Source organism: Triticum aestivum, chromosome 2D, assembly GCF_018294505.1.
Source record: "Triticum aestivum cultivar Chinese Spring chromosome 2D, IWGSC CS RefSeq v2.1, whole genome shotgun sequence".
In the NCBI taxonomy this organism is placed as follows: domain Eukaryota; kingdom Viridiplantae; phylum Streptophyta; class Magnoliopsida; order Poales; family Poaceae; genus Triticum; species Triticum aestivum.
Window position 1 is genome coordinate 577,588,139 of NC_057799.1, and position 16,360 is coordinate 577,604,498.

Here is a 16,360-nt window from a genome sequence, read left to right on the forward strand (position 1 = left end):
GAACAAGCCGACGACCCCAACAACTACGTCACCAAGATACACCTATTTGGCACACAACGAGCTTTGCATCAAGAGCAACAAGCAATGAGCGACCGCATCGACCATCTCGCCACCGACTTGCGACTCTCCGAGCAACGTGCAAGAGACTATTTCGACAACAAGATCGATGAACAAAAGCAAGAGAGCAATGCAAGGATGGACGAGATTCGTGCCTTGTTGGTCAACCGCTCTTCTACCTCTTTGTCCTACTCAAGACAGAGCCACTCGAGTCAACACTCCGACGGCACTATCTCCGGCTCATGTACTCCGATATTGAACACTCTTCGTCGTGTCGCGCATCAAGATCATAAAGCAAACGGCAATCCTCTACACGACAACGACTCTCAAGAGCAACTTCGCGCGCAAGAGCATCGACATCGTCAAAACCAAGCTACATTCGCGCAAGCACAAGAACGGCAATGCCTACGACAACAAGAAGAGGCTGAGCGAGCGCGCCAACACCAAGCTGCACAAGATGCCGAGGCACAACGTCAAGAACAACAACTACGTGAAGCTCAAGCACTTGAGGCGCAACATGCCCTCCGAGATTCAAGTCGAGCCGTAGCCACTCGAAACCGGCAAGCTCGTGAGCAATAAGAAGCGCTTCGCGATGAAGTTCAAGAGAGGATTTATCAATCACGTGTGCATCGACAAGCTCCTCCACAAGCTCGACAAGAACCTCAAGTTCACCAAGAGCAAGAAGACAATCACTACACCATGACAAAAATTAAGGGGTCACCTTATCTGCCGGGAAAACCAGCCAGTGGTGGCAAAAGAACTGCTGGGAATGCCTTTTGCCGGCATATACGAACTGCCCTTGAAAGTCCTGTCAGGAAATACAATCCCCGGCAGTTACAGGAAACCCCGGCAGTTCCTCTGACCTTCATTGCTGAAACTTTTGCCGACAGTTAGAACTATTCCCGGCACATAGATTTTTCCTGGCAGATTGACAATGCAGGGCAGATAGAAGAATTCCCGGCAGTGTTTGTGCCCTTAATTAAGTACACTGCCAACGCACAAATTACCTACTAATTCAACCTGTCATTTCTCTCCACTCGATTATGTGCCATAATATAGAATACAATGTATACACGGAACAACACATATGTCAACTAAGGTTGCATCATAATATATATCTCAACAATACATCACGTCTGCATACATACATATGTATACATTTGTAGGACACGAGTCTAGTACTGCATCACAGCATACATACAGGTTCATAAGTCCAGTACTACATCACAGCCAAAAGGACAACAAACCAACATGTATACATACATACATCTATAGGTTCAAGTCTCCAGTATACATCTAGTTTCAGTTAGAAATTGATTCCATCCTAGAGTGCTACTCCATCAGAAGATATTAAAATCCAAAGCCGAGTTATATTCTACAAATAGGTCCTTTTAGCTCGCAAAACACACAGCTAAAAACTTGTGGGTGCAAGAGCAGACCTGAAAAAAGAAGCAAACCAATTACGACATCTCACAAGTATTTAATAAAAGCACAACCTACTCACTAGACTCCATCGCTTCAACCAGATAAAAGATTACAGAACAAATATCAGGTTATAAACAAACAATGATCTTAGCAATTTACAATGTGGCTTTTACATTTAACAATGCATTTAATTGTTTGAGTGAATCAGATATAAGGCCTAGTCATCTCAAATGTAATTGCTTATTATTTATTTACTGGAATGAAAACACATACACTCATTACTAATAGATGGTCCACTTAGATGCACTAATGTAAAGGAATGAGCATTAAGCAATGGAGATGGAGAAAAGTGACATAGATTACCTTCTGTGCATCTGAGAAAATGAAAAATGTGACGAGGAAGTGGATTCTACGCAGGCAAAGCAATGCAAGAAAACTCTGCACTACAGAAGATCTCAAACCATGCCATAGAACTACTCAAATGATTCCTCTATTGTCTATGCATTTATTTACCAAATAAAGAAGCTTTGCATTGTTCACAGTCCAAACCATAGTTCACGCAAATACTATGATACGAATGCTCAACCTAGATGATAATAGAATTTTAAGAACAACAGAGTTGTAGCGATTAGCTAAGCTCCGCGGAAGCTTAGCTAATAGATTTGTCTGCATGCAGTAATAGAAATTTAAGAAATTTCAACATCCCAAGAGACAAAAGGCAGGTTCAGTTCACAGTACAGTAAGCAAGGTTAACTTTTATCACATGGCATTCATTCTCATATATTCAAAGGGTAGTAGTTTATATATAAACTTAACGAAAAGGTCAAAAGTTTGAAACACTTGCTCATATATCATATCTCCCAGAAGGTCAAAAAAGCATCCAACATGTAGCAAAATTACCAATTAGCCATGGCATGTTTATATATGGAATTTTTTTCGTCCAGCATATAATACATATAAACTACTTATTCTCTGAATATCAAATAAATATATTGAAAATGCCTAGTGACGGCAACAAGAATAATAAATGTACAACAATACTAGTAGAGTTTTAAAGACACACCCTTTAAGGCCTTATTCTTTAAAGCAATACAGTGGGAAAAAAGAACCTTAACTCTGCAGTAATTTAAGAAACAATATTTAACAACATAGCTTACAGATGTTGCAGAAAGCAACACATCCTCATTTAAGTTTCCAAACTATTCTTAAAGACCGAAACAGGAATGAGTAGAAACTAGCCACTCTGAATAAAAATTACCAAGGAGCAATGGAGCATACCAGAACGCAGAAGCTTTCTGACCCAAAAGGATTTGCCAGGAGCATGAGCAAAACATGCGCTAACTACCCGGGGTGTTCCATACTGAGAAACAACATAAAATTTTGGTATGTTACACGTCAAAGCATGAAGTTCCAGTTTTTTGCATCTTGTATATGGAACAATAAATGAACGACTGCCAGCATCGTTGTTACTTTCGGTTTGACATTTTTCAACCATTTTTTGGAGAGAGCAAGTACTATAATATGTATTGATCAGAGAGCCAATAGATGTATGTCTTAATCCTAACGAGGTGCCAAGATACTACATAGTATCTACTCATTAAAGAGCCAATAATTAGAGAGCCAATAAAAATTAAGAACAAAGATGATAGTTTTACTCAACAAACTCACTATTTCCTTTCGTAGCGAGCCACGGAAGCACTCTCTTGATGGTGACCCCCAATCACATCCGCTTCCGCTCCCTGCAAGCACAAGTTTCTTTCCATTCCTTTTTGCACCACATCTCAACCATCATTCACGATGCATCTGGACAGCTTTCGACCCATCAAGGTTTTGTCTACAAAGATCACAGTGCTAAGTATAAGTCTGTTAGGAAAAAAGGTGAATTTATGGCACATAGTATTCTGGTCAATTTGTTCACCCACATGTAAATTTTAGGAGAAAAGGCTAGCTACGCAATGAAAGAAGCAAGACTTCTCAGTATCTCACAAACACGCCACAGGGCACAAAATGTGTTATTAAGTAGTATAACTAAAGAACAACATTTGAGAGCAAAATCTTTATGCTAGCTGACTCAAACTCAATTGACACGATGTCATCTGGCCACATCTGCATTTGCTAGTAGCAGCTTCTAGACAGAGCAAACTTGAGCCATGCATTACTGCACAAAAGCCCATGTTCTGTCACTTCTACTGGCTCCCTGTATATTCAGAACCGCAAACAAAATATCTGAAGACCAACTAGAATGATTATTTGTTTTAAGGCAATGACCCCAGAATCAAAAGGGCTTTTTGCACTGCAGAAATTTTTTAACAGGACATTAAATTTGATTGATTAAGATATGTCTGGGGTGGGGATTTGATTTTAAAGGGAATGAGAGACTAAAACAGAGCATATTTAGTACATAGTTATAATGCAGAAAAACTCTCACAATAAATTTTATCCGGACCATACATACAGTTACTATTCGCAAGAAGCAGAACAGAGGAATGAAAAGGTAGAAGAGGGAGCATCTTACAGAGTACAGACACATGCTGAGGAAAGCTGAAGAAATGAGAGATTGTGGGAGCTGGACCTGCAGGATTGCCCAAGATGGTGGGGGCACGCCATAGGCATCAAGAGATGAAGGGCGGGTAGAGGGCGCCGAAGACCAGGCCCACCCGCCAGCGCGGCCGCCAAGGTGAACGAACCTGCCGAGATCGCCAGGCGGTTCGTGGAGGTCGCCCCCCAACTCGCCGCGGTCGCCAGGCTGAACCCACCTCGACTGCATTCTCTGGAGGCGAGACCGCCAGGCGGTTCGTGGAGGTCGCCCCCAAACTCGCCGCTGACATCCGGCGGCGGCGTGGATGGGGATGCGGAGACGGCATCGTGGGTGGGGGATGCGAGCGCGACGGCACTTGGCGGCGGCATGGGCGATGAAGGGGATGGGGCGGCGACGATGGGCGGGGCAGTGAGGATGAAGAAGATGGGGCGAGGCACTGGGCGGCGGCGTAGGTTCGGGATCCGGTGCGAGAGGATGGGGATGGTAAGTGCGGCGGCTGAGGGAAGAGGTGGGAAGGAGATTAGGGCTGCGTGGCGCTTCCAGTGACTTCTACCGTTTCGTGTCTCCCGCGGCTGCCTCGCGGGCTTTTTGGGCCAAAATTTTCATACCCGCTGACGTTGCATACCGGCAGTGCATCGGCCCTCGTTTGCTTTCCCGGGCAGATGGGCTGACCGGAAGATGCCGGCAGATAAACTGTCCTACTAGGTTAACTATTGCCGGCAGATAGCATGCCCTATGGATATTTTCCCGGCAGTTAAAGCTTTGCCGGCAGTATAAGTGACTCGGATACTTAACCTTTCCCGGCAGTTGATTGCCCCTAAAGTTTTTCGTGGTGTAGTGAATGGAAATCTACCACGTCAAGACCAACATGAGGTTGACAATCCTCCACGACAAAGGCGTCATCATCCCCGACCCCAACACAATGAAGAGCAACACTACGGCAAGCTCAAGTTCACCATGCCCAAGTTCACCGGAAGCAATGATCCCGAAGAGTACCTTTCATGGGCATTGAAGGTTGACAAAATCTTCCGTTTGCACAACTATGAGGAAGAGAAGAAGATCGCGATGGCATCCCTTGAGTTCCAAGACTACATCCTCATTTGGTGGGAACAAGTCATTGAGCGCCGAGCGGCAAGAGGTGAACCACCCATCACCACTTGGGATCACATGAAGGATGTCATGAGAGCATGCTTCATGACAACCTACTACAACCGCGACCTCTTCAAGAAACTCCAACTCCTCGAGCAAGGAAAAAAGACCGTTGAAGAGTACTACAAGGAAATGGAGATTGCCATGATACGAGCCAATGTCACGGAAGATGATGAGAAAACTATGGCAAGTTTCTTGAATGGACTCAATCATCCTATCAGGAAGATCGCCGACTTCCAACCATACTCGAACCTCATCGAGCTAGTGCACAGCGGAACGTCAAGTGCAAGATGACTTCAAGTATGCCAAGTTCTCATCGAAGTCCTATGGTTTCTTCACCTCTCAAGCTTCAACGACTCCAATACCTTCTACCTCAACCAAGCCATCTACAAGCACCGGCGAAAAGTCAAGTTACAAGAAAACTTCGATCACCCCAAGTCGTCCTCATACTACAAGCAACTTCAAGCCGAGAGCTTCATCATCATCTACCCCAACCGATGAGACCATCAAGACAAGCTCCTTCAAATGCTTCATATGCGGCGGCCGAGGCCACAAGTTCTTCAAATGTACAAACAAGCGCACCATGATCTTCAACGACGATGGTACATATGAATCCATGAGTGAAGGAGAAATGGAAGCCCTTGAGGGAGTCGACATGCATCGACAAGTGAACGAAGATGAAGATGATCAAGTCTTTTGTGACGAAGATCCGAGCCCCGCTCTCGTTGTCTCCAAGGTCTTGACTCTTCCACATCAACAAGAAGAAGACCAAAGATGCCATATCTTCCATACCAAGGTCGGCATCAATGGAAGGTCCTTCAAGGTCATCATCGATGGAGGGAGTTGTCATAACTTGGCGAGTGAAGAACTATGTTCCAAGCTCCAATTGTTCAAGATGAAGCACCCACATCCCTACAAAGTTCAATGGCTTAGAGACTCCGGCACTATCCAAGTCGAGCATATGGTACAAGTTTCCTTCAAGATCGGAGCTTACGAAGACACTTTGGAGTGTGATGTCTTTCCGATGTCCGTTTGCCACCTCCTTCTTGGACGACCATGTCAATTTGACCGAGGTGTCATCTACAACGGGCGAACGAATCACTATAGCTTCAAGATGAAAGGAAAGGAATATGTGCTACGACCAATGTCTCCAAGCACTACAAGAAATATGTCAACTTGCGACCATCACTATTGGTCACTGAATGGTCATTGTTATCCATTTGCGACCTTTTTTTGACCAAAAATAGATGGTCAAAAGCTGGCAGTCGTAAACTGAAATTAATGACCTTCTACGGGATAAGGTCGTGGAAGGCAACGACCAAAACAAAAGGTCGTTGATCCTCCGACCTTATGTTTTGGTCGCTAGCTCTCTGCCCAGGCCACGTCGGATCCGACGTGGCAAAATTGCGACCAAATGAAAAGGTCATTGACAAGAATCATCCCGGTCCAGTTCGGTGTTTTACATGGGCCGAGCCCATTAATTCAGCCTTTCTATATTTTTTCTATCAATTTTTGGTCGACTTCATGGGCTAAGCCCAGCAATTCAGCCTTCTTATTTCATGGGCCGTGGCCTCTTTGTACCAACAGTTTTAGTTTTCTTTTTTTATAAAATGGGTCCACTAGTCAAACAGGTCCCACTTGTCAGGTTCTTATAAGTGGGTCCCAGCTATTAGGCCTAGATTCTTCACACTTCAATTTGACAGTAAGAAAATAACCAGTAGTTAAATTGGCAAGCAGAAAACACACATGATACTTCAAATAACAATAGCCAGATTCAGTACAAGTACTACAAATGACACGTACTACAAGCTGTTACATATACAGTACTTTACAAGTTCTACAAGTTACACGTAATACAAGCTTAGTTGATACAAGCTCTACAAGTATGGGAATCACTGGTCTACAAGTGTTTTCTTCTTCTACATGTAGCTCCTTCAATAGTCAGGACCGGGCCTTCCACGGACACCCTGTTACATGAATCAGCTGATAAGAATTAGAAAAAGTGGAGCCAATATATTATGAACACTCCATTCAAAAAAGGTGTAAAGGAGTAAAGGACATTCTTTGTTTCATCACGTTACAAAGGAGCAGCACAAACCACAACTTTACTCCACACACACACACATACACACATGAATATTAAGCTCAGTTCCAGCAACTATATCATGGTTTAACAGAGCATGTAATGAATGACAGTTCAATTTCACAGCCAGCCTCAGCATCATCAAACCACCATGCTTATGATCATAATCTAAGCATATCATCAAACAAAACCTACACAGATAAAGATCACAGCACATCAAGCCACAGGTGCACCAGCGCTGGCATGAGATTCAACGCAACAGCGATGGGGCTACCACAACACATCGAAAACCTACACAGCAACCGACTGTTTACTGATAATGAAAACCAATGGCTACTCACACACTTTGTGCCTTGACCAACTATCAAAGCATCTTCAGATTTGTTAATCAGTTTGCCAACAAATTCAGTTGATTACATGTCTGAATCCTTCAAAGCACTGATTTTGTACCAAATTCAAAGAACACACACATTTTGTAAGCCAAAAAAGCTACATCCACGGGCTTAATGCTACATCCACAATAGTCTGACTTCTCAAATGGCAGATTCACCTTCCGAACCATGTAGGAGAAAAACATTGAGACCATGGAATCAACAGGTAATCGTACCTTGAGCAGCAGAGCAGGCGCCTCAGACGATCACGGGAGCACGATCCCGCCGCGTTGCCTTGCTGCTGGGCTCGTCGGGCGCTTCACCATTGGCCAGAGGAGGAGCAGCCAGAGAGTCCAAGACTGTAAATGCCAAAGAGAGCAACGAGTAAAATGAACTGGATTTTTCTGCCGCTAAATGAATGCTATATACCTATGCTGCTGCTAAATGGTGCTTGTGCATAACTGAATTTTGCTGCTGGCACTGAATGTTGACAGACAACTATTGCACTAAACTTTGCTGCTACTAGTATGTGATTTTCAAATGAGCTTATGTAAAAACACAGCTTGCGCATGTCCAACTGGAAAGGACACGACAGATACAGCTATGTGAGCCTGCCTGATAGGTAGGTCAGGCAACTTGATTCAGTGAACTGGGAACGATCTAAGACGAACAATAAGAATGGAAAGCAAACATTGAACCCCATGTTGATCTGAAACTTTGGGATTCAAGCAAGAAGTCGCGAACGTGCAACCAAAATGCTCCTGTCAACATTATTATTCAAGGTAACAGGCCATCAGGAACACTGCTCAATGATTTGTATGTGGCATAGACATGATCCAGTTATCATGATACAATGACCATCCCGTAAAATGAAAGGCATTTGCTGCTCATTACAATTATTTTAAGCTGAGTGTTTCTTTCTTCTATTTGATTTATGCAAGCGGAGATGTAGCAGGCAGGGAGGCAGGGAGCCATCACATATGCATGTATGTATGAAGCAGAACATGAAAAGAGCAACATCTAATTAACTTGATTGCCTTGCAGACGACACACAAGATGAAGAGCACTTGGACAGAAGCTACTATACTTGAACAGCAATAATTTACTGACACACAAGTTGACAGAATGTACTCAATATATTCTAATAAAACGGATTGGCAGCAGAGGGAGAGGGAGGTGGAGATGGACGTGCTACCTGCTGCTGCGGTGGTGCCTCTTGGTGGTCGTTCTTGAGCTCCTCCTCCTGATGCTTCTCACTAACCGGCAGGACAAACAAGACCATGGGTGAGCTGCAGCACAGGCACATACAAGAAGTGAAGGTAAGGAGAAGAACCTGGAAGAAGAGAGGTGCTCTGTCCTCCTCCATCCGCGCCTATGTTGAACAAACTCCATTCGTCGCTTGCGAGCACCATGCGCCTTGGTTGTCCATGAAGCCCTTGTCCTCTACTGCACGGATGAAACCCAAAGCATCAGTACAGCTACACTGGCACATAGTATAGACATGGTATCACAGACATTCTCTAATTGACTATAACCCAAATATATATATATACATGCACCAGTTGAGAAAAGTCATGACTTGGACAGTGTATTAAAGAGAAATCAGTGTTCCATGCACACCAAATCATTCAAAAAAATAACTACACTACTAAAGTTTTGAACAGCTATCGGTGCATCAACAAAATATGGAACAACAAGCACTGCATGACAACTAAAGTATATATATAGCACTCAACAATGAACAGTCATCACAGAGAACAAGATACCAAGAGATGAATGATGGCACTCAAATTCTAGTCTCACATAGATAAAATTCATTGCCATAGTAACAGGCACTGTGCATGATTCAGAAGGGAGGTTCCTAGAATAAAATAGTTGAAACGGGGGATGATTCTATTTCAGAGCTAAGTAGGTAACAACATATACTTGGAAGGGGTGATAAACGAACTGAATTTAGGATGCAGTGCCATCTTTTACTCTCAAATAACGATAGCAAATGTTGTTTGAAGATTTGTATCTACAGAATGTTGTGTGGAAATTGTTATTGCTGCAGATGAATCCTATATATTATTTTATATATACTCACTAAGTTACAGTAGTTGTGGTGCAGTGTGCAGGTTATTTTAGAAGATGCCACGTGCAAATTCTTATCTCTGTAGGTGATACTCAATAATTATAACAAAGAAAGGTTAGTAAGAGTTGGTCTCCATCTCCAATATATCTGTTGGATTTTAATTCTGATCTTTTCCTAGGTGGCAATATGAGTTAACATATTACCTGGAGGTCGTCCATTTTATAATAATTTTGTCCTTGCGTACTCGCATGCCCGCCGCGTGGTCACCGCGTGACCGTGGCGTTACCATGCGTTCTGGGCGGCCTAGGCATGTCTAGTGGGTTGGACACTCCCCAGGTAGGTGCTAGGAAGAAAATTACAACATAAGATTCTCATGAGGAGACCGAATTATGCTCAAACATGAATTAGCAGCAAAGTGTTTGATTAGCGGTACGGGAAATGTACATGGCCAATGGGCGTGAGTTTTGGCCGAGGATGATCATCTACTAAGAAGACTGCCTTCACAAATTTTCAGCTCAAAAGGAGGAGCCTAGGTGGTACTTGCTTTGCAAAGTACCACACTGGACAAAAATATGAATGTTGAAGTTGGGCTCAAAATAATGAATGGATTGAGCTCCAATTTGGTGGAGGATCGTTATTTGGGCATAGGAAATTGATACCATTTGGACATGCCAAAGTGGTACTTCCTTCACAATGCTCTTCTCTAGACAGAAACTTGGGAAAATTAGCGAGAGAAATTGGATAAATGAAATGAGCTCAAATTTGGTGTAGGTAAGTTACATAGGTATGGTCATGCCCTGGTAAATTTTCAGATCAATTGGGTAAGCCTAGCTAGTACTTACTTCACAAAGCTTCTCTCGAGATAGAAAATTTGGAAATTTCCTGAGAAATATTTACCAGGAAAATGGAGCTGAATATTATCATGTGGCAATGATTTGGGTATGGAAGAGTGGCAAAAAAGTTTGAGGGTAATAGGAGGGGTCTAGATAACACTTGCTTTGCAATGTGCCAATCTGGCCATAAAATATAAATTGAACCTGGGCTCACATAGATTATTTGACCGAGCTGCAATTTGGAGGAGGGTGATAATTTGGGCATATGAAAGAACTGTATAAATTTCATGTCATTTGGATATATAAAAATGGTACTTCCTTCACAATGCTTCTAGGTGGACAAAAACTTTGGAAATTTGCCGAGGAAGATTTAGTGGGCAAATGGAGCTGAATTTTGTCATGAGGAAATGATTTGGATAGGAAAGGGTGCCCAAAATTTTTTAGGGCAATCAAGAATATATAAATAGCACTTCCTTCACAAAGTGTTGTTCTGAACAGAATAGGAAAATGAATATTGTTGAATTATTTTTGAACTAGGCAAGGAAGGATTTTTACATATTTGACGAAGATATGACCCAAAGAATTTATGAGATTGTTCTGGGAATTTTGGGAATGACAGAAATATAGGTTGCTTCACAACCTAGGTCAAAAATTGACACATGGACATGACACGTAGGCAAAACTGATGAGGTGGCGCCTAGTCATAGCAATCCACCACAATTTACAAGGTTATGACCATCTATATTGGTCGTGATAAGCTAGACATAAGGCAGCGGACCAGTGTTGTCTGCTTTATGACCATTTCGTGTAAGGAAATTACAACCTTTCTGACCAAAATGGTCGATATAGTTTAGGGTTTGGAGCCCCCCCCCCCCCCCCCCGAATAGCTTTTGACCAATTGGTCTCAAATGGTCGTAGATTTATGACCAATTCTTCCAGGATCACTGACAGAAGGTCACAAGTTGACATATTTCTTGTAGTGAAGCCAAGTGATCGCCGACAAGCAAGCCACCCATCGTGGAGAGAATAGTGAGAGAGCGAACCACCAAAAAGAGAGTGAGCGCCACAAGCCCAAATTGAGTGCCTCCACAATGAGCGACAAGAAAAACCTAGTCCTATTTTGCCACCAAAAGTGAGATGAGAGAAGTGTATGAGAACCCATCAAGTGTCATGCACTATGTCCTTTTGTGCAAGGCCGAGGCACCAAAAGCTAACACCTCTCACAATCTACCTTTAGTGTTATCTTCTCTATTGCAGGAATTCCAAGATGTATTCCCCGATGAGCTACCTCTGGGTCTACCACCACTACGAGGCATCGAGCACCGAATCGACCTCATCCCCGGAGCACCCCTTCCTAACAAGGCTCCCTACCGCGTCAACCCCGAGGAAACTAAGGAGATCCAACGGCAAGTACAACAACTCATCAACAACGGCCATGTACGAGAAAGTTTGAGCCCTTGTGCCATCCCGGTAATCCTTGTTCCCAAGAAAGATGGTACATTTCACATGTGTTCCGATTGTCGCCCTATCAATGCTATTACCGTGCGTTATCGTTACCCTATTCCACGCCTAGATGATATGCTAGATGAGCTTAGCGGAGCCACCATTTTCTCTAAGATTGATCTTAAGAGTGGCTACTATCAAATACGCATCCAAGAAGGTGATGAATGGAAAACCGCATTTAAGACCAAATTTGGCTTATATGAATGGCTTGTTATGCCAATGGATTTATCCGAAGCACCCGGTACTTTCATGAGAGTCATGCATTTTGTTCTTCGACCTTATATTGGCGTATTTGTTGTGGTCTATTTTGACGATATCCTTGTGTTTAGAAAATCTCTCAAAGATCATGTCACCAATCTTAGAACCGTGTTGCAAACCCTTAGGAAAGAGCGCCTTTATGCTAATATGGATAAATGCCTTTTTGGTGTTGATAAGCTTGTTTTCTTGGGTTTCGTTGTGTCTTCTAAGGGTGTTCATGTACATGAATCTAAGATCAATTCCATTAAAACTTTGCCCCAACCAACCAACTTGCAACAAGTGCGTAGTTTTCTTGGTTTAGCCGGTTTCTATCGTAGATTTGTGAAGGATTTAAGCACCATTGCTTCACCTTTGCATGCTTTGAGTAATAAAAATGCGCCTTTTGTTTGGGGACCATCCCAAGATACCGCATTCAGTGAGCTTAAGAATTTGCTTAGACATGCTCCTTTGCTTGCTTTACCCAACTTCGATAAACCATTTGAGATTCATTGCGATGCTAGCGGTTATGGCATAGCAGGTGTGTTAATGCAAGAGATGTGACCTATAGCTTTCTTTAGTGAAAAACTTTCCGGAGCGCAACTCAATTATCCCATCTATGACAAAGAGCTATATGCTTTAGTGACAGTCTTGCATGTTTGGGAGCATTATCTCCGTCCTCATGAGTACATTCTTCACACCGATCATGAAACACTGAAGTATCTTAAGGGTCAAACTAAGTTGAACAAGTGTCATGCTAAATGGAGTGAATTCATTGAGTCATTTCCTTATGTCATCAAGTATATCAAAGGCAAGGAAAATGTTGTGGCGGATGCGCTTTCCCGTATATGCATGCTTGTTACTCAGCTTGAATTGAATGTCATTGGCTTCGAGCACATAAAAGACTTGTATGAGCATGATCCTACTTTTGCAATTCCTTATGCCAAGTGTTTGACCCATACATCTTGGGAACGCTATTACATCAAAGATGATTTTCTTATGAGAGCTAACAAACTTTGCATCCCCGAGTCTTCTCTTCGTTTGTTACTTTTGTAAGAATCTCATGGAGGAGGACTAACGGGACACTTTGGACGCGACAAGACATTTGCTACGCTCTATAAGAACTATTTTTGGCCCAAGATGTTCCGCGATGTCTCACGCTTCACCACCCGATGTTTGACATGTCGCAAAGCTAAGTCCAAAGCTCAATCTCATGGTCTTTATACACCCCTTCCAATTCCATACCACCCATGGGAAGATATTAGCATGCATTTTGTGCTTGGTTTACCTAGAACTGGAAATGTAAAGGATTCCGTGTTTGTTGTTGTGGACCGATTCTCTAAAATGGCACATTTTATACCATGCAACAAGATAGACGATGCTTCACATGTTGCAAATCTTTTTTGTAGAGAAATCTTGCGCCTACATGGAGTGCCAAAGACGATTGTCTCGGACCGCGACGTCAAGTTCCCAAGTTACTTTTGGAAGACCTTATGTGCCAAGCTCGGAATCAAGCTACTATTCTCCACGGCTTACCATCCACAAACCGACGTCCAAACAGAAGTGACGAACCGAACACTCTCCACTCTACTATGTGTGTTGATCAGGAGGAACATCAAGGAGTGGGAAGAGTGCCTACCCATCGCCGAGTACACCTACAACTGTGCAAGACATTCAACTACCGGCAAGTCCCCCTTCGAGGTCGTCTACGGTTTCAACCCATTGTCCCCATTGAAAATTCTTCCTCTACCACTACAAGAGCGCACCAATATGGACGCGAGTGCACGAGTGAACTATCTCAAGAAGATGCATGAAGATACAAGGCACACCATCGAGCGCCAAGTACAATGACTCGTGACCAAGCTCAACGTCAACAAGCAACCCATGATATTCAACATTGGAGATCTTGTGTGGCTACACCTTCGCAAGGAACGCTTCCCCAACGAATGCAAGTCCAAACTTCTACCACGGGCCGATGGACCCTTCAAGGTGCTAGCACGCTACAACAACAACGCTTACAAGATCGACCTCCGCGCGACAAGTACAACGTGAGCGACGTCTTCAACGCCAAGGATCTTTCGCCCTACCATAGTGATGAAATTTTCGGTCCGAGGTCGGATCATTCCCAGGGGGAGATGACGCGGAGCATCCCACGATCATCCCCATGGATGTATCTACATCTCCCACGACACCACTTGGACCAATGACAAGAGCTCGAGCAAAGGCTATCAAAGATAAGGTGAACTCGCTCCTCTCCGAACTACCACTTTCTACACATGAGACATGGCTGCTACCTCAAACGGAAACACTATGTGTGATCAGGTACTTGGAGGAAGGCCATGGAGTAGCTACATCCAACGGACAAGACGGCGAGGACACCAAGTACGGGGGACAAGAGGAAGAGCTGCCATTGAAGCTACAGCCACCGGACGACCGGTCGGGACCGGACGTCCGTCACCTGAAGCCCAACCTGCCCAAGTCCCAGCCAACGCAGGCTACAGTGAGCGGACGTCCGGCCAGGACCGGACGACCGGACACACCTCCCAGCGAGCGGACGTCTGGCCCCCACCGGACGACCGGCACCATCACCATCGAGGGAAAATTAGCGAAAGTTCGAAGTAACCGGACGTCCGGCGACACCTTCACATGATGTAAATAGCGGAAGTTGGGCGACTACCGGACGTCCGGACGCCCACGAGCCACCGGACAACCGGTCCCCAGCGGATGTCCGGTACCTGTCTGCGCAGAGTTTCGGGCCCGAGGCCCATGTACCCTTTCACTTCGCCCCCATTTGCACTAAGACTATAAATAGACCTCCTCCTCCCCCTAGTTAGGGTTAGCAAAGTGATAGCTTATTTGTGAGATAGAGCCTTGCTCATCCATCTGTATCTGCTCCTCCGAGAGAGACCGTGCCTCTACGGAGAAGATCCACTTGGATTCAAGACCCCTAACGGGAAGAACTCAAGACCTCCTCACGGAGAAGAATTGGTTACCCTATGTATCGTCCCTTGTTGATTGTGGATCGTGTATCTCTTTGTGTTTCAAAGATCTAGCGTATGTGTGACCGAATCTTGTTGGTTGAGTGATTTCTCTCGCATTTTCCCTCGTGTTCCCCTCGTGTTCTTCGTAGGATCCCTCCATTTCGTGAAAGACCGGGCCCCTAGGGTTCTACCCTACATCATGGTCAGCTCGACCCTGATCTACAACCACCACGGGAAGTGGAGAGCAAGGTGGATCACAACGTCCAAGCTCGGAGACCCGAGCGACGCTTCATGGGATGAGGACACCTGCTCGATCCTTTTGGAGGCAGAACACAACCAAGGCCACATCATGGTTAGCTCATAAACCATGCATTCTAACTAACCAGCTGTTTAATCCTATGTACCATTGTCATTCCAACTAACCACTTTGTCTTGTTTCTTTCTTAGGCTCACCCCAAGCACGCAGAGTTTCTCAACACACCCATCCAAAACTACCACCAGATGCAGCAGATCTTCTCCTTCGGGCTGGCAACCGGTAAGCATGCCCTGGGCTCTGGTCATCCGCTGGGCTCGCCTATGCCCGAGTATCCGGACACCCAGGAAGGATGGTGAGCACATTCCTGTCCTTGGTAGGAAGCGGAAGAGGAGAGCCTTGATGGAGGACGAGCTAACAGTCTTCAGCAACATGACTCATGATATGAAGGACGTCATCGCCGCCATCAGAGAGAGCAAGCCAGTCGACGTCCACCCTGACCTCTACAGCGCGCCGTCATGGACCAAGGTGGCTTCACCCTAGAGGCTCTCATAGCGGCTCTCAGCCCTACTGGACAACAAAGCCCAGGGTGTTGGTTTGTTGCCATGGGAGACACCCCCAGTGACGACAGTGTGCATGATCCTCGACGGCGATGGCAATGGCAATGGCAATGGTGACGACGACGATGACATATATTTTGTGCTGGTCGCCGCTGTTTGCTGGAACCGAAGCAGCGACCAGTAGGATTACCAACCATGCTTGCTACAACGGCGGTGGCAACCCGTGCTGCAAACAGGCCATGAAAAGCTGCAACCGGGCAGCAAAAAGCTAGGATCGCACCGCAGAAGCCACAACGGG

At 44.6% G+C, this 16,360-nt stretch overlaps 1 long non-coding RNA gene across 2 annotated transcripts; it reads right to left on the reverse strand.

Annotated features, from left to right (window-relative positions):
- Window positions 1–1,143: 1,143 nt before the first annotated feature.
- On the reverse strand, window positions 1,144–4,562 carry LOC123054647 (uncharacterized). 2 transcript variants are annotated; one of them, XR_006426281.1, is made up of 3 exons: window positions 3,151–4,562; window positions 2,761–2,842; window positions 1,144–1,496 (listed from the first exon to the last, which is right to left on the reverse strand). It is a non-coding gene; the product is annotated as an uncharacterized lncRNA (long non-coding RNA). The 2 variants fall into 2 exon arrangements; XR_006426280.1 differs by having other exon boundaries at window positions 1,144–2,842.
- Between the last annotated feature and the right edge of the window lie 11,798 nt (window positions 4,563–16,360).